Source organism: Pinus tabuliformis, chromosome 7, assembly GCF_031772625.1.
Source record: "Pinus tabuliformis cultivar Carrire ecotype Pingquan chromosome 7, CPIR1, whole genome shotgun sequence".
Classification (NCBI taxonomy): Eukaryota; Viridiplantae; Streptophyta; class Pinopsida; order Pinales; family Pinaceae; genus Pinus; species Pinus tabuliformis.
The window spans coordinates 2,079,285,760-2,079,310,356 of record NC_142293.1 but is presented as its reverse complement, the minus strand read 5'-3'; the positions used below and the strand labels follow the sequence as shown (position 1 = coordinate 2,079,310,356).

At 39.9% G+C, this 24,597-nt stretch overlaps 1 protein-coding gene across 1 annotated transcript in view; it reads left to right on the top strand.

Moving 5' to 3' along the window:
- Positions 1-24,597, top strand: part of LOC149256865 (LRR receptor kinase SERK2-like) — a 167,019-nt gene that overhangs the window by 43,410 nt on the left and 99,012 nt on the right. The gene's annotated exons all lie outside the window — the stretch shown is intronic.

Genomic DNA, 24,597 nt, shown 5'->3' with positions numbered 1-24,597 from the left:
AGTAGAAAGAGGATTGCACTCTGTCATGCCAAATCTGTTTAACAAATCTCCAATGTATTTCTTTTGAGAAAGAAATATGGATTTTGGATGTTGGGTTACTTCAATGCCAAGATAGTAATGAAGATAGCCCAAATCAGTCATTTCAAAACTTTTTCCTAATTCTTTCTTTATGGATGCAATATAGCTTTCATTGTTCCCTGTCATTAAAAGATCATCTACATATACCACAAGATATACAACTGTTTTGCCAACTTTCTTGAGAAATAAAGTTGCATCATCAAGATCAAAATGTTTGAAGTTGAGTTTCAGAAGATGCTCAGTTAGTTTTTCATACCAGGCTCGTGGTGCTTGTTTGAGGCCATACAAGGACTTCACAAGTTTGCATACTTTGTGTTCGTGTCCTTTCACAACAAATCCTTCAGGCTGGGACATAAAAACATTCTCTTTTAGATCTCCATTCAAGAATGCAGTTTTTACATCCATTTGATGGACTTTCCAACCGTTCTGAGCAGCTAGTGCAAAGAGTGTCCGGATGGTGGCCCATTTTGCTGTGGGGGCAAAAGTTTCCTCATAATCGACCCCTTCCTTCTGTGCAAAACCTTTTGCCACAAGCCTAGCTTTGTGCTTGTCAAGTGAGCCATCAGCTTTGTACTTGTTCTTGTAGACCCACTTGCAGCCAATTGGTTTGGTTCCAAATGGAGGATCAACCAGCTTCCAAGTGCCATTCTTTATGAGGGCATTATACTCCTTCTGCATCGCTTCTTTCCATTCATCATGAGAAGCAGCTTCTTTGAAGGAAGTTGGTTCAAAATCTGTAGACAAGTTCAATTCACAATCATAAGTAACATCCATATCAATAGGTGAATTAGAGTTATCTACATCACCTCCATCTTGTCGGTTTGTATTTCTGGTTCCTGTTTTTCCAATTTCATCAGGATGAACACTTTCAAGTGTCTTTGTTAGCCACTTTGGGGGACCTTTCTGAGATGGTCCAGGCTGCTCTGTTGATTGAGTTGGGACTGAATCAAGATTGAGTCTCCCAATTCTATCAATTACATCACTTAAAGCATCAGGGGAGATTGTTCTTCAGAAGAAGATTCCACATGTTGTTCTAGTATAGGAATCCCCCCTTCAAGATGTGGAATCTGATTATCAAATTCTTGAAATGATTTTGTTTTTGCGAATCTATCCAAGCGATCAAGTTGCCGCTCAACAACATTGTCAGATTTGGATGATTCGAGAAAAATGACATCTCTAGATAAAACAAACTTTTATTTACTTCATCATAGAGGCGGTATGCTTTAGATGTGTTTGAATACCCCAGGAAGATACACTTACGACTTCTAGCACCAAGTTTGTTTCTATGTACCTTTGGTATTAAAGCATAACAGGTGGAACCAAAGATCCTGAGATGTTTTACCGAAGGAACATGTCCATACCACAATTCATAAGGAGTCTTGTTTCTTATAGCACTAGATGGACATCTATTCTTTATATATGCAGCACATAGAACAACATCAGCCCAAAACATTATCTTTACATTTTTGAAGAAAAGCATGGATCGTACCATATTCAAGATTGTTCTATTCATTCTTTCTGCTACACCATTCTGTTGGGGATTATAAGGCACAGTTGTTTGATGTTTGATCCCATGTTGGCGAAGATAGTGTTCAAATTCATTTGATGTATATTCTTTTCCATTATCAGTGCGTATAGACCCAATATGAGATTGTGCATCATTTTCAATCCACTTATGAAAATTCTTGAATGTTTGAAAAGCATCAGATTTGTTCTTCAATAAATAAACCCAACACATTCTGGTGTAATCATCAATAAATGTCATGATATATTTATTTCCATTTGCAGAAGGAACAGGCATTGGACCACATAAATCTGAATGAATGAGTTCAAGCTTCCTATGTGCTCTTAAATGTGAATCATGAAAACACTGTTTGCTATGCTTTCCTAGAATGCAAGCATCACATTGCTTATGTTTTCTAGGAATGGTAGGCAAACCAGCAACACCATTTTTCTTCAACAAGCGGAGACTATCATAGTTTAAATGTCCAAATCTAGCATGCCATAATAAACTTGACGGAAGTGTACCTTCTTCATGATGAGAAATATATGAGAAATGTTGTGCATGAGCAGAGGTTCCTTGCAGTTTAAGAAGTCTTTCTTCTTCTATACCCCTCATGACAAGTGAGTGGTTAGATGCCTTTCTTACCTCAAGCTTTCCATCAAACATATGAATGGAATGACCTTGCTGACGGATGTGGACCAGGAACAACAAGTTTCTCTTGAGCTGTGGGAGATATAGAACATGATCCAGAAGAAAGTCTGGAAGACCAGGCAGTTTAAGCCTGATTGTGCCAAGCCCTGATGGCTTGATTTTTGACTGATCTGCAAAGTATACTGCTCCATCAACATTGTCAGTGAAATCTTCAAAAAAATCTTTCCTATGAGTCATATGACAGGTTGCTCCTGAATCAAGCAACCAATCATTTTTCGAAGAAGCAAGTGAAGCATTAAACAAATCTTCATTTACTCCAATGTTACATTGTGCCTCAATATAGTGAGCGGATTCAGGTGCTTTACCTTTGTCTGTGTCATCAGTTTTACCTTTCTGCTGATTTCTTCTCTGCTCAATTTTGTCCCATGGTAGCTTGCATGTAGAAGCATCATGTGATCCATTTCGTTTGCAGCGAATGCAATGCAGATCTGCCTTTTCTCCTTGAGAATGTCTGCCCCCCCTGCCTCTGAAGTATCTTCCTCTTCCTCTTCGTCCACCTCTTCCTCTTGTAGAATCTTGAGCAGGATGCTTTTCTTTATGAGCAAGGCAAACAGTCTCTTCAGAAGATTCAGGGACTGTCTTCTTTCCAAAGGCTTTCTCTCTTTCAGCAAACTTTTTCACAAGAGAGTCAAAGGTTATATCTTTAAGATTTCAATTTGCTTGTAATGACTCAAGATAATTTGAGTAGGTAGGATAGAGTGCTTTGAGAAAGGCAATAAGAGAGATATCCAACTCAACCTTAGTGGATTTAATATCATGCATTATAGACTTTATTTCAGATGCAAGAGCAAGAGGATCATTATTTTTCAATTCAAGAGTGAAGAGTTTAATCATGAGTTGAACAACTTCAAGTGCAGAATGTGAATCATAGAGTTCTTTCAGCTTTTGTAAAGCTTCAAAGGCAGTGGAATAGGATGAAATATGACGACTTACTTTTTCATTTACAGATGCTGCGATCAATGCATAGGCTTTGCTGTTCTTGTTTTCCCAAATGACAAGTTCTTTATCTGATGTAGGCTGCACAGGGTCTTTGTCTTCTTCTCCGACACACACTCCTTTCCACAACTCATTGTAGATGAGGGTGTGTTTTACCATCCGAGACCATTCAAAATAGTTCTCCTTGCCAGTGAGAACTATTCCGACCATAGAGATGATTGAATGCATTCTGTTAAAAAAAAAAATTCTGCTGATAAAAAAAAAAAATCCCTACGTTACAACCTTCAAATCCTTCTGATATTTGCTAAAAGCATCAGCATTTCATTGTACATATCACTGCAATACTACTATGTTTTGAAAAAATGGGCAAGGGATCACTTCAATATATCACTTCAATGTATTAATATATCACTTCAATATATCAATTTATCATGCAACACTACAAATGCTTTGATATATAAAATACTCTGACTGATATAACTTTGAATGCTTTGAAAACTGCTTATATAAACGCCTTGAATGATATATATAAACTGCGCAATACAATTTGAACTACCAAACACAGTTTTGTTACCATACGCAGTTAGGTTATCTGTCCTCAGCAATGTTCACTCTCAAGGACTTCCCACATACGGCGCCAGATGTTATTTGCAAACAAAAACATGATACATGGCGTTTCCCATGAGCGTCGGTAATCTGGAGGAAATTATCGACGAAAATCACGCAATTGTTTCGTCTTCGGTCGGCCCTGAGTATTATGTCAATATTCTGTCGTTTGTAGATAAAGATCAGCTTGAGCCTGGATGCGCCATTCTCATGCACAATAAGGTCCTATCTGTCGTTGGACTCTTGCAGGATGAAGTTGATCCAATGGTATCTGTCATGAAAGTGGAGAAGGCACCATTGGAGTCATATGCTGATATCGGAGGTTTAGATGCTCAAATTCAGGAGATAAAAGAAGCTGTTGAGCTTCCTCTTACGCATCCTGAACTGTATGAGGATATTGGTATCAAGCCTTCAAAAGGAGTCATTCTATATGGTGAGCCAGGAACAGGCAAAACACTACTGGCTAAGGCTGTTGCAAACTCAATTTCTACGTGTTGTCGGAAGTGAGCTGATCCATAAATATTTGGGAGATGGAGGGAGCGCAGGAGAATGTCGACGAAGAAGTTATGCGTGGACAACACACAAAGACAACTCTCAAATCTCGGGGTAGATTACTGCAATATGAATACACAGAAAAAAATGGGGACTCTGCTCATGTAATGCAAATTTTTTGACGATGAAACCCGAGCCAGGCAGTCGGCACGTAATTCATCATACATGCTTGATGAGGCTTATGCTACTGGAGTGGCTGTTCTTTCAAAGTATGCAGAACAAAGAGATCGTTTGAAGCAAGCACAGCGGAAAGCTCTAGACATTCTCAATACTGTTGGTTTATCTAATTCTGTACTGAAGATAATCGAAAGACGACATCGGTTAGATAAATGGATATCTTACATTGGCATGTTCCTTACAGTTGTAATCATCGTAATTCGCAGAGTGGGCGAATGTCTTCCAGGAGGTCTGCACAAAGCGGGCGTGCTTCTTTCCGTAAGTCTTCAGAAGAAACCGTCGGCCCTATTACTGCATAGCAGGCTTTGAGTCTGTTAGGGCATAAAATACCATATACCGCATTCAGGTTGGCATGAAAAGGGCGCGTCAGAGTAATGAGCAAGACAAGCAACAGACAATGAAAACTGGCGTGGAAAGGGCAGAGCAGCGCTCAGGAGAAAGCAACGCTCAGGAGAAAGCAGCGCTCAGGACTGAGCAGCGCTCAGGACAGAGGAGCGCTTAGGACAGAGGCAGGAGTTACAACTATTTTTAGAACCTGGGACCTGTGCTCTGATACCATGTCAGGCCAGGGTAACTCCAGAATAGGCAGAAGAAATTGATTGAATATTTCATTAGACAACTATTGTTTATATACATAAAATGGACGGATCAGTTCATCTTCTTGATGACTGTTCACGTTCCAGGTTACCCAACTGTTGAAGATTAGGTGTGAACAATTCCATTTTAATTAGCCCAAAATTAATTATTTTGAGCTAATTTCGTCAAAAAATTAACTTTGACTTATCTACCAAGGTCCAAGGGTCCAATTTTTCTTGAAATATCCAATATTCCCTTAGTGGAGGACCTCCAATTTTTTTTTTTTTGAGACCCACGAATTTTTCACTTGGAGAATTTAATTTTTCTAAGACATTTTAATTTCGATTCTAATTAATTAAATTTATGGCTTAGGATTTTAATTTAATTTTGCAGAAAATTTAATTAATTGAAATGTGAGGGGGTTAATTATTTTTTCCACACTCTAAGATTTTAACCATGGTGTCTAAGTATGAGGGACTATGCATTAAAATATTTATTACATAAGATTTACAATTTCAACCCTCAAAAGGGGAATACCCGTTCGACTTAGACTCTTAAAAGCATACCCAATCTGCGATACAATATGAGTTACTAGACCAAGTAATTTGTAATAAAATAATTTAGTCAAATAGGTTAAATTATTCCCAATTCACTTTTACATAAGATTCGACTAGAATACTATGACTCACCTAAGATTTTGACGAAGAATTCCACCCTAGCTTTAGGGTGAGGCTGGAGGGAAAAACTCTGCTGACCATCCGTGTTTAGAATCACAAATGAATCAATGAGATGAAAAACCTCCTAGGATGAAACTCTTGCCAAAATTGTTGACACCTAATCCGAAACGGATGAGGTGAAGCTGGACAGTCATCTAGAAGATGAACTGATCCGTTTTGTATATGTATAAATAATGTGTTAGCTAATGAATAAAATCAATCAGTGTTTTCTCTCGTTCAATGTGGAGTTACCCTGGCCTGACATGGTATCAGAGCACAGGTCCCAGGCTCTTAAAATAGCTGTAACTCCTTCATTTTTGCTGTTGTCCTCTGTCTCTTTGCGCATTGACTGCCAGCGCTCTGACCTGCATCTGCCACACCTGCTCTGCCTCTGCCTGGCTCTGACATTGATTCCCTACGCATCTGCTGGGTAAACGTTTCCAAGCATCCCGCTACCATTGATTGTCCTGCGTAAACACTTTTCGTTTTTCTGCTTTCTACCAAGCCGCAAATTTAACGATTTCGTGGTTTGCTAGGGCTTGTGTCAAGATTATTATGCTTGCGAGGCTTATACACATCTGAATTCTGCGTTGGAGTTCTAATACAGTGTAGTAATACCTTTTGAGCCTGTCGGCCCCCACCTGGTACTGCCCGTTCACCTGCAACACACAATTCATTCATACACATACCTGGAGTTCCTCCCGTCGCTGCATTTTTTGTTTCAGGGATCCAAACAAACGGCTCGGTAACTCCATACGCCATAATATTTGTAATATCGTTATTGACAGCATGTTGAAGCCCCGCAATGAGGGCCTTGTATATTTTGTGATATATATCCACGGTGGAAAATTTCCTGCGTTTGTCGAAGTTATAGCATTTGCATTTCTCCCGAGGGTAGCATAAGTTGTGTTCAGTTGTGTTTTGAGTCGAACATCCGCTTTCTTTAGAACATCATCCACCAACGACCTGCTTGCTAAGTTCTTGTAGTTTTCTAATGCAAAACTGCTATCTGGAGGAATGGTCCCCTTAGTGTATTTCCCAACTTCGATCTTGTGACGAGAAAAGAGATTGTACTCGGGCTGCATGCAAGAAGGTCCGACCATGTCGAGCCTCTTAGCGACCTCCCAGGCCTAGGTGATCTGTTGTGTGTTCCACTCACTGGTGCCCCAATAGAACGACAAAGCGCAGTCCAGTCCCCAAGTTGTTCATCCGGAGGCCTATCTTTGGGCATAATGGTGAAGCGCTTAGCATGAATGGCGCAGAGATATTCAGCTCGCCCGCCGAATCAGAAGCAAGAAGGCTTGATTTATTGAATCTGAATTCATTCATTTTTTTGTGCCGGTGTTTTACATTGTTTTTACATTGTCGGAGCCCTCAAAACTCCCGTCCAGACAAAGGAGCAACCTGTCAATATACCACTGCTGCAGAAAGAGATCTAGACAGGATAACGCAGATGGTTCAACGGTAAATTCAACTGTCAAGTATATTTGCTATGAAATTCCCATGCCTGCCTGATGCATTCCCGTCTGCGGATGTAGGGATGATGCATCTCATTTTTTATTTGGCTTGACTGCTATATGTATTATGTACAGAGAAAAGGGGTCAATGATAGACGATGTTCATTTTCATATGTAATTGGATAAATTTTGTAAAAAAAAAAAGGAAGATCGCTTAGCATTCGGTTGGTCTTTAGGGGAAACTTAGTACAGGGTTGATTGTAATTTTGAGTGCATGCAATCTCAAAGATCAATTTCCATTTGAGGTAACATCTGCACTATTGTCATTTGATAAAACAGCATGTTGGCTGAGATTTCAAATGTGAGCCTTCGCTATTTGCTTGAAAATTTTTGGCATCTTCGACTTCTTTCTTATACATTAGCTTGCCACATTGCTCCTCTTTTGGGTTCTATGAAATGCTAGTGGGCTGCGGATTTCTTTAGGTTGGGTGTTCGAATTCCTTGAGAATTTTTTTTTCTCAAAACATAGTAATATTGCTGATATAAGAAATGCTGATGAAAATGTTAGAAGAAAATAAAGTGCATAAGGCTGTGGCATAAGGATTTTTTTCAGTAGAAGTTCTTTTTATCAGCAAAATTATTTTTCTATCAGCAAAAATAATTTTTGTTACAGTATGCATTCAAAAGAAAGAGAAAGATATTTCAGAGGCAGGGGGGGCAGACATTCTCAAGCAGAAAAGGCAGACTTACATTGCATTCGCTGCAAACGAAATGGATCTCATGATGCTTCTACATGCAAGCTACCATGGGAAAAGATTGAGCAGAGAAGAAATCAGCAGAAAGGTAAAACTGATGACACAGACAAAGGTAAAGCACCTGAATCCGCTCACTATATTGAGGCACAATGTAACATTGGAGTAAATGAAGATCTATTTAATGCTTCACTTACTTCTTCGAAAAATGACTGGTTGCTTGATTCAGGAGCAACCTGTCATATGACTCATAGGAAAGATTTTTTTGAAGATTTCACTGACAATGTTGATGGAGCAGTATACTTTGCAGATCAGTCAAAAATCAAGCCATCAGGGCTTGGCACAGTCAGGCTTAAACTGCCTGGTCTTCCAGACTTTCTTCTGGATCATGTTCTATATCTCCCACAGCTCAAGAGAAATTTGCTGTCCCTGGTCCACATCCGCCAGCAAGGTCACTCCATTCATATGTTTGATGGAAAGCTTGAGGTAAGAAAGGCATCTGACCATTCACTTGTCATGAGGGGTATAGAAGAAGAAAGACTTCTTAAACTGCAAGGAACCTCTGCTCATGCACAACATTTTTCATATATTTCTCATCATGAAGAAGGTACACTTCCATCAAGTTTATTATGGCATGCTAGATTTGGACATTTAAACTATGATAGTCTCCGCTTGTTGAAGAAAAATGGTGTTGCTGGTTTGCCTACAATTCCTAGAAAACATAAACAATGTGATGCTTGCATTCTAGGAAAGCATAGCAAACAGTCTTTTCATGATTCACATTCAAGAGCACATAGGAAGCTTGAACTTATTCATTCAATTTATGTGGTCCAATGCCTGTTCCTTCTGCAAATGGAAATAAGTATATCATGACATTTATTGATGATTACACCAGAATGTGTTGGGTTTATTTATTGAAGAACAAATCTGATGCTTTTCAAACATTCAAGAATTTTCATAAGTGGATTGAAAATGATGCACAATCTCATATTGGGTCTATTCGCACTGATAATGGAAAAGAATATACATCAAATGAATTTGAACACTATCTTCGTCAACATGGGATTAAACATCAAACAACTGTGCCTTATAATCCTCAACAGAATGGTGTAGCTGAAAGAATGAACAAAACAATTTTGAATATGGTACGATCCATGCTTTTCTTCAAAAATGTAAAGACAATGTTTTGGGCTGATGCTGTTCTATGTGCTGCATATATAAAGAATAGATGTCCATCTAGTGCTATAAGAAACAAGACTCCTTATGAATTGTGGTATGGACATGTTCCTTCGGTAAAACATCTCAGGATATTTGGTTCCACCTGTTATGCTTTAATACCAAAGGTACATAGAAACAAACTTGGTGCTAGAAGTCGTAAGTGTATCTTCCTGGGGTATTCAAACACATCTAAAGCATACCGCCTTTATGATGAAGTAAATAAAAAGTTTGTTTTATCTAGAGATGTCATTTTTCTTGAATCATCCAAATCTGACAGTGTTGTTGAGCGACAACTTGATCGCTTGGATAGATTCACAAAACCGAAATCATTCCAAGAGTTTGATAATCAGATTCCACATCTTGAAGGGGGGATTCCTATACTAGATCAACATGTGGAATCTTCTTCTGAAGAACAATCTCCCCTGCATGACACTCCAACAACGGATGATGCTTTAAGTGATGTAATTGATAGAATTGGGAGACTCAATCTTGATTCAAACCCAACTCAATCAACAGAACAGCCTGGACCATCTCAGAAAGGTCCCCCAAAGTGGCTGACAAAGACACTTGAAAGTGTTCATCCTGATGAAATTGGAAAAACAGGAACCAGAAATACAAACCGACAAGATGGAGGTGATGTAGATAACTCTAATTCACCTGTTGATATGGATGTTACTTATGATTGTGAATTGAACTTGTCTACAGATTTTGAACCAACTTCCTTCAAAGAAGCTGCTTCTCATAATGAATGGAAAGAAGCGATGCAGAAGGAGTATGATGCCCTCATAAAGAATGGCACTTGGAAGCTGGTTGATCCTCCATTTGGAACCAAACCAATTGGCTGCAAGTGGGTCTACAAGAACAAGTACAAAGCTGATGGCTCACTTGACAAGCACAAAGCTAGGCTTGTGGCAAAAGGTTTTGCACAAAAGGAAGGGGTCGATTATGAGGAAACTTTTGCTCCCACAGCAAAATGGGCCACCATCCGGACACTCTTTGCACTAGCTGCTCAGAACGGTTGGAAAGTCCATCAAATGGATGTAAAAACTGCATTCTTGAATGGAGACCTAAAAGAGAATGTTTTTATGTCCCAGCCTGAAGGATTTGCTGTGAAAGGACATGAACACAAAGTATGCAAACTTGTGAAGTCCTTGTATGGCCTCAAACAAGCACCACGAGCCTGGTATGAAAAACTAACTGAGCATCTTCTGAAACTCAACTTCAAACATTTTGATCTTGATGATGCAACTTTATTTGTCAAGAAAGTTGGCAAAACAGTTGTATATCTTGTGGTATATGTAGATGATCTTTTAATGACAGGGAACAATGAAAGCTATATTGCATCCATAAAGAAAGAATTAGGAAATTTTTTTGAAATGACTGATTTGGGCTATGTTCATTACTATCTTGGCATTGAAGTAACCCAACATCCAAAGTCCATATTTCTTTCTCAAAAGAAATACATTGGAGATTTGTTAAACAGATTTGGCATGACAGAGTGCAATCCCCTTTCTACTCCAATGGAACAAAACTTGAAGCTCACATCTATTGAAGGAAAAGAATTTGAGGATGCAACAAAGTATAGACAGCTTGTAGGAAGTCTCATCTACCTCACTACTACCAGACCAGACATTTCATTTGCTGTTGGAATCCTCTCCAGGTTTATGCAAAAGCCTTGTGAGGGACATTGGTCTGCTGCAAAAAGAGTTCTAAGGTACTTGAAGGGAACTCAAGACCTTGGAATCAAGTATACACAGGTGGACGACTTCAACTTGATTGGATACTCTGATTCAGACTTCGATGGAGACAAAGAAACTGGGGTATCTACTTCAGGATATGCTATGAGTCTTGGATCAGGAGCTGTCTCCTGGAGATCACGCAAACAATCAGTACCAGCAGATTCCACAACAGAAGCAGAATATGTGGCAGCAGCTGAAGCAACGAAAGAAATTGTGTGGCTCAGGAAAATTCTTGAAGATTTGCAGGTAAAACAAATACAATCAACTCCACTCATGATTGATAACACATCTGCAATAAAGTTGGCCAAGAACCCAAAGTTCCATGATCGTACTAAGCACATCAATACTAAATATCATCTGATCCGACATCATGTTGAGGCCAAAACAATCCATCTCCGTCATTGTTCCACAAACGAGCAAATTGCAGACATCTTCACCAAAGCGCTTGGAAGAGAAAAGCTTGAAAGATTCAGAATGATGCTTGGACTCACCAACATCCCTTCAGATTAAGGGGGGGAATGTTGACACCTAATCCGAAACGGATGAGGTGAAGCTGGACAGTCATCTAGAAGATGAACTGATCCGTTTTGTATATATATAAATAATGTGTTAGCTAATGAATAAAATCAATCAGTGTTTTCTCTCGTTCAATGTGGAGTTACCCTGGCCTGACAAAAATAATAGGCTTACCTAGGTTGTTACATACGTTCACGGTCTTACTAGCATCATTTACACTACATAACTTGCAGAATGGGTTTACAATGACACATGAATTGCTGATAGATGATCCGATCCTGTTGAAAAAATTTGGTACTTCCGCTTCCTTGGAACTTTGACGAAATATGTGCAATAGGTCCCTTGAACACTCTTCCAATTCCACACAACCAAACTGAAAATGAAAAATTGAGCATGAAATTATGGTTTAAACTTTAAAGGTATAGAGGCGAGCAATACTTGGTTGTTTAAATATTTTGTTCTAGACCCACCCCAAATGCAGTCGTGTTAGTGATTTTTAATTATGAAAAGATGTTTTTTATGTTGGAGTTGGGGCACTGTTACCTACCAAAAGTGGTTAACCCATAGGAGAAATTTTTTCTCCTCATTTGACAACCAGCTATTCAACAACCCTATGACATCTTCAAATAGTTTGATGCCATAATTCTCCACCTATTGCTCCTATTAGTGCTCTCACCCATCTAGCGTTCTTCTTAAAGGAAGGTGGGTCATTTGTCGATAGGTACTTTAACAATCAGGTGCTCTCATTTAATATTAATGGCATATTATTATGAAGCACTGGGAAAATTGGATGATTTACTGCTCCTGACTGTATCCTTGTTCCCACACCTCACCTGGGAGGTTAGTCTATGACTCTTGTCTAGTCAGAGCTCTTACCCCTCTTGTAGCAGGGGTACTCCAGAACTTTTTGACCACGCCATATAAGCCCAAGAATGTGCCTTATAGCCTTGTAAATCCATGTGCAAAGTCATCGGACATGCCACCCACCTCCAAGTGTCACGAATCCGTTGTGTTCGACCTGATTTGTACATGACACATGCCTGACATGAGTTTGACTCGTGTTCAAGATAAGGGATGAGTCAAACTTATGTCAAGAGCAAACTCAATTTTTGTCCTGATTTTCGAACACGTCTGACAAAAAGGTTTTGCTGCATGCCAGGTAAATTTCGGATCTGGGCCACATTTGATCATTTTGTGTTGTTGTTTGGGTGTTGGAGGACTGTGTGAGCGACCAACAAAGGAGGCAAACATCTTTTAGAGGTGATTCAAGGTATAGATAAGTGGATTTGTATTCCATTTTGATGCAGGAGCATGTGACTCAGAGGGAAAAAGTCTTCAAACATATTCCAAAAATCCAAAAAAATCTACAGGCAAGGGTGTGGGGTCCTTTAGCCTGCAATTTCCATGTTTGTTTAGTGCAAGATAGGACAAAATTGAGAATAAAACATGCTAATTATATCATAGATGGATAAGCTATAATAAAGCTTTACGCTTTAAATCATTCTATGTAAAGCATGCTTTTGTAATAGATAAGGTCCGAGAAGGCCTATCCATTAATATAAATAAAGAGGCAACGAGACTTGCATCAGAGAGGAGCGGGGCCGGAAGCATTATTCTTGAAAATCTTTTCTCTCTGTGTATGGGAATTAATGGTTTTTTGTTAATATATATGCATGTATCAAATAGCTTATTTTGCTGCGTATTGAAAGTGTTGAATTGCCTTATTTCCCCGCATGATACTTGTTTGAAGCCTTTATGGCCATTTCCCTTTCATTGCTGCGTCCGCAGGCTCTCTAAGTCCTTTTATAAAGCCCAGAGGATAATTCTGTTTACACAGAGGACGCGTGATATTTTCCTTAAGCGGAACATTGTTCCGGACGTGACATCTTATTTAGATTGGTTCTTGCCCTTATCGGGTCCGAACCAAATATCGCATCGGAGAAGAGAGGGCCTTTGGAACTGTTAAGTGTGCGCTCCGACATACCGGAGCCGAAATATTATAAAGCGCAGCTTAAAGGGACGTCGGATCCGCGGGGGCGTTCGCATCGCATATTGGAGGCATTGGCGCTTTAGAGATCGCCGATAGCGATTGCCGATTGTCGCATCGGGGAAAAGGGAAAGGAAAGGCATTAGCCGCGGCCGATAGTGTTTTGGGTGTATAACCCTCCATAAATCCGCCGATAGTGTTTTTGGGGTGATTCTTTAGAATTACTGCTCCGATAGGAGTAGAGGCCCTGTTTGTCAATTAGCAAGGTTTGTGGGGGGGTCGGAGAGAAAATCAATGAATCTATTAGTTTAATGACTGATACGCATATAGAAGGAGAAAGAGAAGTTGAGGCTGATATAGAGGAGATTGCTGCTAGATTTGGAAGGTTATCCTTATCGCCTGCGCCCACGCCATCATTAGTGGTATCAGAGCCACCAACTGACATTGAATTGAATCTCAGGAGCAGGAGAAGGATGGCTTTTAGATTTGGAAGAGGACGAGGACGTGGTGGAAGAGGACGACCTGTTGCAAATGCTGAATTAATGGAAACAGTGCAACACCTGCAAGCTAGATTGGATGCACTAACTTCAGATAGAAATATAGATGATGGAGATGTTAGTGAACCTGAGATTGAAGCTACAGAGGAGGAAGCTGTAGAGGTTACTCCTGAGATGAGGTTCTTTCAGTCAGTGTTGAGATCCACAGCCAGACCAAAGACCGAGGTATCGGTATACCAAGGAGGACTGAATCCAGAAGAATTGATAGACTGGATTAATGGCATGGAGAAATTCTTCGATTATGAAGAAACGGAAGATGAGAAGAAAGTGAAGTTTGCTGTCACCAAGTTAAAAGGCCATGCAGCGCTTTGGTGGGATGGTGTGCAGGCAGAAAGGAAGAGACTTGGTAAGCAACCAATCAAGAATTGGAGCAAGATGGTAACAAAGTTAAGAGGTAAGTTTTTGCCAAGTAACTATCAGCAAACATTGTTTAGACAAATGCAAAATCTTAGACAGAGATCTTTGATAGTAAAAGAATACACAGAAGAGTTCTATAAGGTGAGCATAAGAGCTGGAGAAGCCCAAGATACAGATGAGAAGGTGGCTAGATATATGAATGGCCTCAGGATGGACATTCAAGATGAGATAAGTCTACTGTCTCCAAAAACAGTAGAGGAAGCTTATCAAATAGCACTGAAAGCTGAAGAAAAACTCATGAGGAAGCAGTCTACCAGAGAGAAAGGGACTTTCAGAGGAAAGGGAAGTCAAGGTGGTAGAGAAAGGTCTACAACACCTAAATATGGAGCTAGCAGTAGCTCAACCCAGCGTGCACCCACAGGAGGTGATGCAAGAGGTAGAGGGAGTTTTTCTAGAGGAAGAGGACGCAGAGGAAGAGGCAGAGAAATAAGATGTTACAGATGTAACAAGCTGGGACACGGAGCTTTTGAGTGCCCAGAGAATGTAGAAACAAAGCAGAGGAATGCAATTGTTGCTCCAGTTGAGGGAGAAGCACTAGTGGCAGCAGTAGCAGAAGAAGAAAATATACCAGAAAGAGGAGAATCTTTGGTAGTTAATAAAGTTCTACTTAAGCCAGCAAAGGAGATGGCTGAACAGTGTAAAGTTCAAGGGAAATGTTGCCAGATGATCATTGATAGTGGCAGCACTGATCTTAAAAGTGGGTATCATCAGATAAGGATAAGAGAGGGGGATTCGTGGAAAACCGCTTTTAAGACCAATGAAGGACTATATGAATGGAGAGTAATGCCTTTTGGGTTGTCAAATGCACCAAGTACATTCATGAGGCTCATGAATGAAGTTCTTAAAGAGTTCATTGGTAAGTTTGTAATAGTATATTTGGACGATATATTAGTCTATAGCAGGTCCAAGGAGGAGCATGTGAGGCATTTAAATTATGTCTTACAGAAGCTACAACAAGAAAAACTATTGCTGAATCTGAAGAAGTGTTCATTCATGAAAGAGGAGCTGGTGTACTTGGGATTTGTTATTTCTGCTGAAGGGTTGAAGATGGATCCAGAGAAGATCAAAGCAATTATGGAGTGGCCTTCACCCAAGAGTGTTTTTGAGGTAAGGAGTTTTCACGGTCTTGCTAGTTTTTACAGAAAATTCATTAAGAATTTTAGTAAGATTAATGCACCTATTATTGAGACCATAAAGAAGGATAAACAACCATTTAAATGGACTGCTGAAGCAGAGAAAAATTTTCAGCTGTTAAAGAAGAAAATAACTGAAAAGCCTGTTTTGGTCCTTCCTGATTTTAACAAACCTTTTCAAGTAAAGTGTGATGCCAGCGGAGAAGCAATTGGAGGAGTTTTAAGCCAAGAAGATAGACCAATAGCTTATTTTAGTGAAAAGCTAAATGATTCAAAAAAGAAGTATTCTTCTTATGATAAGGAGTTCTACGCAGTTGTGCAGTCATTAAAGAAATGGAGGCATTATTTAATGTCAAAAGAATTTATTCTTTATTCAGATAACCATGCATTACAGTTTATAATGCAGCAGCCAAAGCTCAGCCAGAAACATGCTAAATGGGTAGAATATCTTCAAGGTTTCCATTTTGTGTTGAAGCATATAACTGGGCAGTCAAACAAAGTTGCAGATGCCTTAAGTAGGAGAAATGTATTGCTTCAAGAAAGTCAAATCCAAGTGTTGGGTTTTGATTTTCTTAAGGAATTATATGAGACCGATTCAGATTTTAAAGAGGCATTTGAGGCTTGTAAAAATCCTGTTTTGGCGGATAGGAGCAAGTGGTTGGATTATTTCCTACAAGATGGACTATTATTTAAGAAAAATCAGTTGTGCATACCCAACTGTTCAATGAGAGAGAATTTAATCAAAGAGAATCATAGTGGAGGACTTGCGGGACATTTTGGTGTAGAGAAGACTTTTGAGCAACTCAACAGATTTTATTTCTGGCCGAAAATGAAATCTGAAGTAGAGAAGTATGTAAGAAATTGTAAAGTCTGCCAGTATGCAAAAGGAAGGAGCCAAAACACAGGGTTGTATATTCCATTACCAATTCCAGATAGGCCTTGGGATATGGTAAGTATGGATTTTGTGTTGGGATTACCAAAGACTCAAAGAGGTTATGATTCAATTTTTGTTGTAGTGGACAGATTTTCAAAAATGGCACACTTTATTCCATGTTATAAAACTAGTGATGCTTCTCACATTGCTAACTTGTTTTTTAAAGAGATTGTAAGATTGCATGGGTTGCCCAAAAGCATTGTCTCAGACAGGGATTCAAAATTCATTAGACATTTCTGGAGAACACTATGGAAGAAGCTGGGGACTAAATTAAGTTTTAGTTCTGCCTATCATCCACAAACTGATGGATATACTGAAGTTGTGAACAGAAGTTTAGGCAATCTTTTGAGGAGCCTTACTGCAGAACATCCAAAGCAATGGGATCAAGTGTTAGCACAAGTTGAGTATGCATATAAAGACTCACCGAACAGGAGCACAGGACATAGCCCATTCCATATTTTTTATGGAATGCATCCAAGAGGAATATCTGAATTAAGGAATTTGGGAAAAGAAGAAATGAGAAGTGCAGAGGGTGATGACTTTGCTTCAAGAATGTAGGCGATACATGAACAAGTGAAACAACAGCTGCAGGATAACAACATCAAGTACAAAACCAGAGCAGATATGAGGAGAAGAGAGGTGAATTTTGAAGTTGGGGACTTGGTTTTAGCACATCTCAGAAAGGAGAGAGTTCCAAAGGGGGAGTATAATAAGTTAAAATCCAAGAAAATTGGACCGTGCAGAATACTGAGGAAATTCTCTGCAAATGCTTATGAGATTGAATTACCACCTGATGTGGGAATATCACCAGTTTTTAATGTTGCAGACTTGTATAAGTATGAGAATAAAACTGCAGATGATACAGCACAGGATCAGGAGACTCCAGAGATTAACTGCGTAAAATAGTTACCCACAGCAAAGAATTTACAGCTAGAAAAAATTCTGGACAAGAAAGTGCATAAGAAGACAAGGGGACGAGAGTACTTCCAGTATTTGGTAAAATAGAAGGGACAACCAACTGCTGAAGCTACTTGGGTTACAGAAGACGTTCTACAGAAACTGGGCAAATCTGTAGACGAGCTCATGGACAGGAGCCCATGAAGAATTTTGTCCTCAGGAGTCTGATGCAGGAGCATGTGACTCAGAGGGAAAAAGTCTTCAAACATATTCCAAAAATCCAAAAAAATCTACAGGCAAGGGAGTGGGGTCCTTTAGCCTGCAATTTCCATGTTTTTTTAGTGCAAGATAGGATAAAATTGAGAATAAAACATGCTAATTATATCATAGATGGATAAGCTATAATAAAGCTTTACGCTTTAAATCATTCTATGTAAAGCATGCTTTTGTAATAGATAAGGTCCGAGAAGGCCTATCCATTAATATAAATAAAGAGGCAACGAGACTCGCATCAGAGAGGAGCGGGGCCGGAAGCATTATTCTTGAAAAACTTTTCTCTCTGTGTATGGGAATTAATGGTTTTCTGTTAATATGTATGCATGTATCAGATAGCTTATTTTGCTGTGTATCGAAAGTGTTGAATTGCCTTATTTCCCCGCATGATACTTGTTTGAAGCCTTTATGGCCGTTTCCCTTTCATTGCTGCGTCCGCAGGCTCTCTAAGTCCTTTTATAAAGCCCAGAGGATAATTCTGTTTACACAGAGGACGTGTGATATTTTCCTTAAGTGGAACATTGTTCTGGACGTGACATCTTATTTAGATTGGTTCTTGCCCTTATCGGGTCCGAACCAAATATCGCATCGGAGAAGAGAGGGCCTTTGGAACTGTTAAGTGTGCGCTCCGACATACCAGAGCCGAAATATTATAAAGCGCAGCTTAAAGGGACGTCGGATCCGTGGGGGCGTTCGCATCGCATATTGGAGGCATTGGCGCTTTAGAGATCGCCGATAGCGATTACCGATTGTCACATCGGGGAAAAGGGAAAGGAAAGGCATTAGCCGCCGCCGATAGTGTTTTGGGTGTATAACCCTCCATAAAGCCGCCGATAGTGTTTTGGGTGCATAATCCCTCCATAAAGCCGCCGATAGTGTTTTGGGGGTGATTCTTTAGAATTACTGCTCCGATAGGAGTAGAGGCCCTGTTTGTCAATTAGCAAGGTTTGTGGGGGGGTCGGAGAGAAAATCGATGAATCTATTAGTTTAATGACTGATACGCATATAGAAGGAGAAAGAGAAGTTGAGGCTGATATAGAGGAGATTGCTGCTAGATTTGGAAGGTTATCCTTATCGCCTGCGCCCACGCCATCACATTTCTTTTCTAGTTTTGCTACAACAACTTGCTTGTCGATTTTGTTTACATGCATAGCCTTAAAGCAATGTTTTTTTCTTTATTTTTACAACTGTTATGGCTCAATCAAGGGAAGCAGGGAGGGGGCAAAAGAAAGGGAGGAATGTCCCCTTTGGTAATGCCTCCCATATTTGTATTTCATTAGGGTTTGCGAGTCTTCCATCTATTGGAAGTGGGGTTGCAACAACAACTTCAAAAGTTGAGAGTAACATCAATTTAGCAAGACAGCAGGGTCAGAGATTGAAATATCCCTTGCGGAAGTCTGTGATAGGACATTAAGGGCCAGACAACAAGTTAAAGGGAGGAGTCAATGTTCTTTGGAGATGCAAGTTTTGCAACCATCAATTCAAGAGCACCTATTTTCGTGTGAAAGGGCATTTGTTGGGCACATCATCTTGTGGAATTGGAGCATGTGTATGGGTGAATCCATGTAAGAGGAAAGAATTAGAAAGAGAGGCCAATGTTGGTGCGGCAATGGTGGCTTCATCATCTAAGAAAAACAAGAATGAGGATCCCCTTCCATTCTTGAGGAAAAACAATTATCCTTTTGGGAGTTCTAGTTGTGGTGCAGGACAAACAACAAAAAGGAGGGTACTTGGTCCAATGGACAAGATATTTGAGAAAGAGAGGCGAGAAGCGATTGATATCACCATTTCCATTTTTGTCTCTCTCAACTTCATGTCATTTAATGTTGTACGATAACTTTTATTTATTGAGATGTGTTGAGCTCTAGCTCAAGGGCTTCGTCGGGGCCTCTTGGTTTAGAGTCTTAGAACCACATTGTTGACTAAAGCAAAGGTGGTGGATAAAATGCTTGAGCTTATTAAATCAACACGGCCAACATCTGGAGTTAGTATTATTTTTGATGGATGGATAGATGTAGCACGCCATCCACTCATCAACTTCATTGTGCCTTCCTTGAATGGACCAGTTTTCTTGAAAGCAGTGGATGCTTTTGGCAACATTGTTACCCACCACTTGTGGGTAGTATGCATAAGAGAATTTTTTTCTCCTAGATGGTCCTCAGTCGGCCGCCAACAACCCTTTGCAACCCCCAAAAAGGTCGATGTGCCATTTTCTTTGCCACCTAAGGCAACCATGTGGTCCCTCGTCCATCTTTTATGAATGTATGTTTGAAGATGGGCCTCCTGACCCTAAAAGTATGACTTTTCATTGGTTTGGTTGAGTAATTTTGTTTACTTTTCATGGGCATGAATTGGTGGGGGGATTCAACGGAAAGAGTGGGTTAGGCTTGTATTCTTGACTCCACTGCCCGATTTCGTGGTTACCCTTGTATCCTAGTCCCAAGAGATCTCCTTTATTGACCATTTAGCTTTTGGGTTGGCACTACATGAGAAATCTCAATTTTGGTTGCACAGTCCCGCTTCTCGATACCACCTACGTCACACTTGTTCCACTCATTTTAGACTCATTCATCTATCTTCCCATCTGGATCCACATGTGTCCACTGGGTCCACATAGGGTTAGCCTCCCTCTTCCCTTGTCGTCACCTTGGGTCAGGCCTGGAATGATGCCCTAGACGTTGATGCAATTAAGAAGAAAGGAAAAGCATAATTTGGTCACTCTCAACAGGAATGTAGCACAAAATGAAAAAGATGGTCGGGACATACAAATTTCATGCGTGCGCAAAAGCCAAATAAGAGCTCTGCTCCTTATCCTTGGTTTTTATGGGCCCTAGATGAGCCCCCTCTATCATTAAGAAACCCATGATTGTCCCAACCCCTAGTGGGCAATGAATTGCCCCACCTTAAGGGGTATCCACTGCTACATATTACACATCATGCTCTCATGCCCTGGAGAGCTGAGAAGTTATGAAAAAAATCAATATAAGGCAAAAGGCATATGAAGAAGGGTGGAAAAACAAAGGTCGGGGTAACTCGTGTACCACGATTTTCTCCCTTCTACACTCACATACCTAGGTGTGGGCTTCCGTTATTCTAGCTACCCATGAACCTTGACATGTGGTCTAGATGATTCCCCTGATCCCCACTCCATTCCATTATTATATCATTTGCCACCTACCACTTAAAGGATGTACCATGGACATGTCACCCCCTTTAGAGGTTGAAACCACCTAATAAGGTCCTTGGTTAACCCCCTATTGAGCTTGGAGACACTTGTGCATTCCAAAGGCCACTACGGAAGGGCATGCTACGGTGCCACTATGAAGTGACCCATTGATCACATAATTTGTAAACTTTATTACTTGAGTATTCTAATGACTTCTTGTATTGGAGGGCAAGGGGATGCATTGGATTTTATGCATGATTGTAGGTGGGTCTTCATTTAGGGCTTGGTCTTTCTATATAGGATCCTAGCCCTCTAGAGGGCCACATTGATGAGCCCTCACAGTGATGATCCCTTGTCACTGTATTTCAAACTTGCTTCTCTTCTTGTCACTGTAATGTATCCATCCGAAACTCAGAAAGAGATCCAAACTTCTTTTGACGGAGATCAGTGCTTACTGCCCCTTCATCTCTTCCTTGCTGTCCCTTCCTTATCTATCCGAACTTGACATCCAAACGTGTCACTTCTTCCCTGTCACTGTGACTTGAATCTTAAAGGGATCCGAATTCCCTTTCCTCTCATTGAACTGTAGCCTTTCATCGAACTGTAGTCTTCACCAAAATGGTTATCTGAATCGGATCCCCAACACCGATCATTGATTGTTCATGTTCCACCTTTTTGAATGAGGATGATGCACCTGGTTCACCATGCCCAACCTGTTGAAGAATCTAGGGCAATTAGGTGTAGAGTGATTCTTCGGGACTAGATAACAACTTGTGAATTCTTTTTACAATTTGTCTTTGTTAGCTTAATCTTCTTCTTCTCTTATTAATGCATGTGTGTGTGCTTCATCACACTGCTATCAAAACATAAAACAAGAACACAAGATGTTGGCTCTCTACCTGGGCCAAAATCTCTCTTATCTTGAGAGGAAAACCCTTCGGTACGTTTTCTCTTATTGAAGCTTCTTTCTTCATTAATTCCAAACCCTAGATCCTTGACTATTATATCCTCCAAGCACAAGTCAAATCCTTCCTTTTCTCTGCACTATGTTTCCCGACACTTTGTCCACCTCCTTCTGGCACTTCGTTCCTCGACACTTAGTTCTTCCTTCCACTATTAGTAGACTTTCTAGAAGAGATGCTTATCTTTTGTACTTAGTGATATCCTTCACTTAAGGATACTCCTTTCTTAACTTGATCAACTGAGTCCCTTCTTGATGTATAGTGTTAGGCTTAGTGTGACAACACAACAATCGTAATTCTCACACATGTGAGAGGTGCCCTAGAGAATTAGGGTCCTTTTCCTTCGCTAGAGAGATTGGATTCTTCGCTTAACTTGGCAGGCCTTGGAGGCCTAGTTTCAAACCCAATCAACACTAATTCATGCAATGTTTGTCCTTCCACTGTTTGTAGACTTTCTAGAAGAGATACTTATCTTTTGTACTTAGTGATATCCTTCACTTAATGATACTCCTTTCTTAACTTGATCAACTGAGTCCCTTCTTGATGTATAGTGTTAGGCTTAGTGTGACAACACAATAACCCTAATTCTCGCACATGTGAGAGGTACCCTAGAGAATTAGGGTCCTTTTCCTTCGCTAGAGAGATTGGTTTCTTCGCTTAACTTGGCAGGCCTTGGAGGCCTAGTTTCAAACCCAATCAACACTAATTCATGCAATGTTTGCCCCTGCGGTCATACACGCAGACTTAACCACCCTCTCTTCACACGTGTAACTGTTTCTAGCCCTTGAAACAATCTTTTCTCCTCCTTGCTTCGCTGCACTAGGAGACCTCTTCTTCATCCTTCGTTACCCTTTCTCTAGTCTCTTTTCTTCGCAGATTTCAGAGCTGCTTGGTTGAAGTTGTAATGGAGTGGACAATCTCTATATATAGAGGATTGTCCCTCCTTTTAGGCCGACTAGAAGACCGAATTGTACACTGTTTCCAGACCGACTTGTTATGCTTACTTTGGATGGTTTCTTTGGTGGTGTCACATGCTTGAAGGAGACTCTTCAATGGTGCCTTTGTTTAGGAGGAGACTTGACTTTGCTTGGAGGTGACTCCTTTGACTCTTATACACAATGTAACATACCCTTAAGGTCTTTAACATAATTCTTTTGACCTTTTGACTTACCTGTAGCACTTTAACATGTGCTAGACCTACTTCAATGAGCAAGAAACTCATTGACATATATCATAAAAATGATATTTCTTTTCTTGGATAAATACAAATATCAAAAGTACATTTATGAAGACCGAACCTAGTTACATTTCCTTCAACACTCCCTCTTAACTAGGGAGGTATTCATACAACATTATGAGGTGCTTGGCTATTATCAACAAGACCTTGACTGGCAACTCTATCTCCCAATAGATTAGAGCACAATGTTGGCGAGATCAATGACTTACAGACACTTTAGTTATTGTCTTTGAAGGTACATACCCACTCGGGTGTTCACTGAGTATGACCTTCTAGGACTATTCATCTCTTGGGTTCCCAACCCTCAAAGAATATCGGTCCTCTTGCCTACTTTTGTCTTGGATGCGCTACAAATCGTCAAAGAGTATCAGATGCCAGATGATTACCCAATCCTCCCATTCTTTCTTCCCAAAGTGAAGACAAGAATGTTGTGTCTATCTTGTGTCTACATTTACATTCATGGCCTTCATCTAGATTTACGGTTGTTAGTCCTGGCCTAGTGCATGTGTCAGAATTAAATTCTAAATTGCTGTTGACTGATAAATACACCAAATAAATACTGAATGTAATATATATATATATATATATATAAATTGATAAAATTTGAATGATGTTTACAAGGTTGAGGCGGTGCTCCTTAAATAGGAGTTGACTGGCCATGCCTAATCAGAGAGACATGTCCTTGGGGACTAATGTCTCTTTATTTAGCTAATTATTTGTTAATTAATTGATCATAATTAATATTTTATTTATTTAAATAATATTTAATATTTAAATATTTTAATTAATTGTTATGAATTTTAAGTTCATAACATTGCCTTCCCCTTAAGATGCTTTGTCCTGAAAGCATAGTTAGGCCTGGGTGTTGTTGCAAGAAATGTTTTGATTGCCAAGATGAATCTTCCTCTGGTAACCTCTTCCATTTGATGAGGTATTCCTTTATTATCTTGGATCGTAAAACCTTTTCTCGGGTAGCGAGTATACCTTCAGGTTCAAGGACTATTCTTCCCTCTTCATCGGTCTCTGGTATTTCTGTTTGTGCTATTTGGTTTTTCCCTAAGACTCTTTTGAGAGTTGATACGTGAAAGGTATTATGGATTCGGCAATTGTTTGGTAACTTTAACCCATAAGCTACACTACTTATCTTTTTGATTATCTGGGTCCATAATATTTCGGTGACAATTTATTCTTCCCTTGCTGTTTTAGTGATAGTTGCTTATAAGGTTGGAGTCTAACAAAGACCCAATCTCCTTCCTCAAACTCTCTTTCAAAGCGGTTTTGGTCGGCTTGTTGTTTCATTCTATTACGAGCCATGGATAGATTTTCTTTTAGTAAGTTGATGATTCTTTGAATTTCTCCTAAGTGGTCTTTAACTGCTGGTACCCTAGAGTCAAGGAGTGCAAAGTCCTTCCATCTGAGTGGCTTGTAACCATATAATGCTTGGAAGGGTGTCATCTTAAGCTGATGTGTGGTACGCGGTATTATACTACCATTCT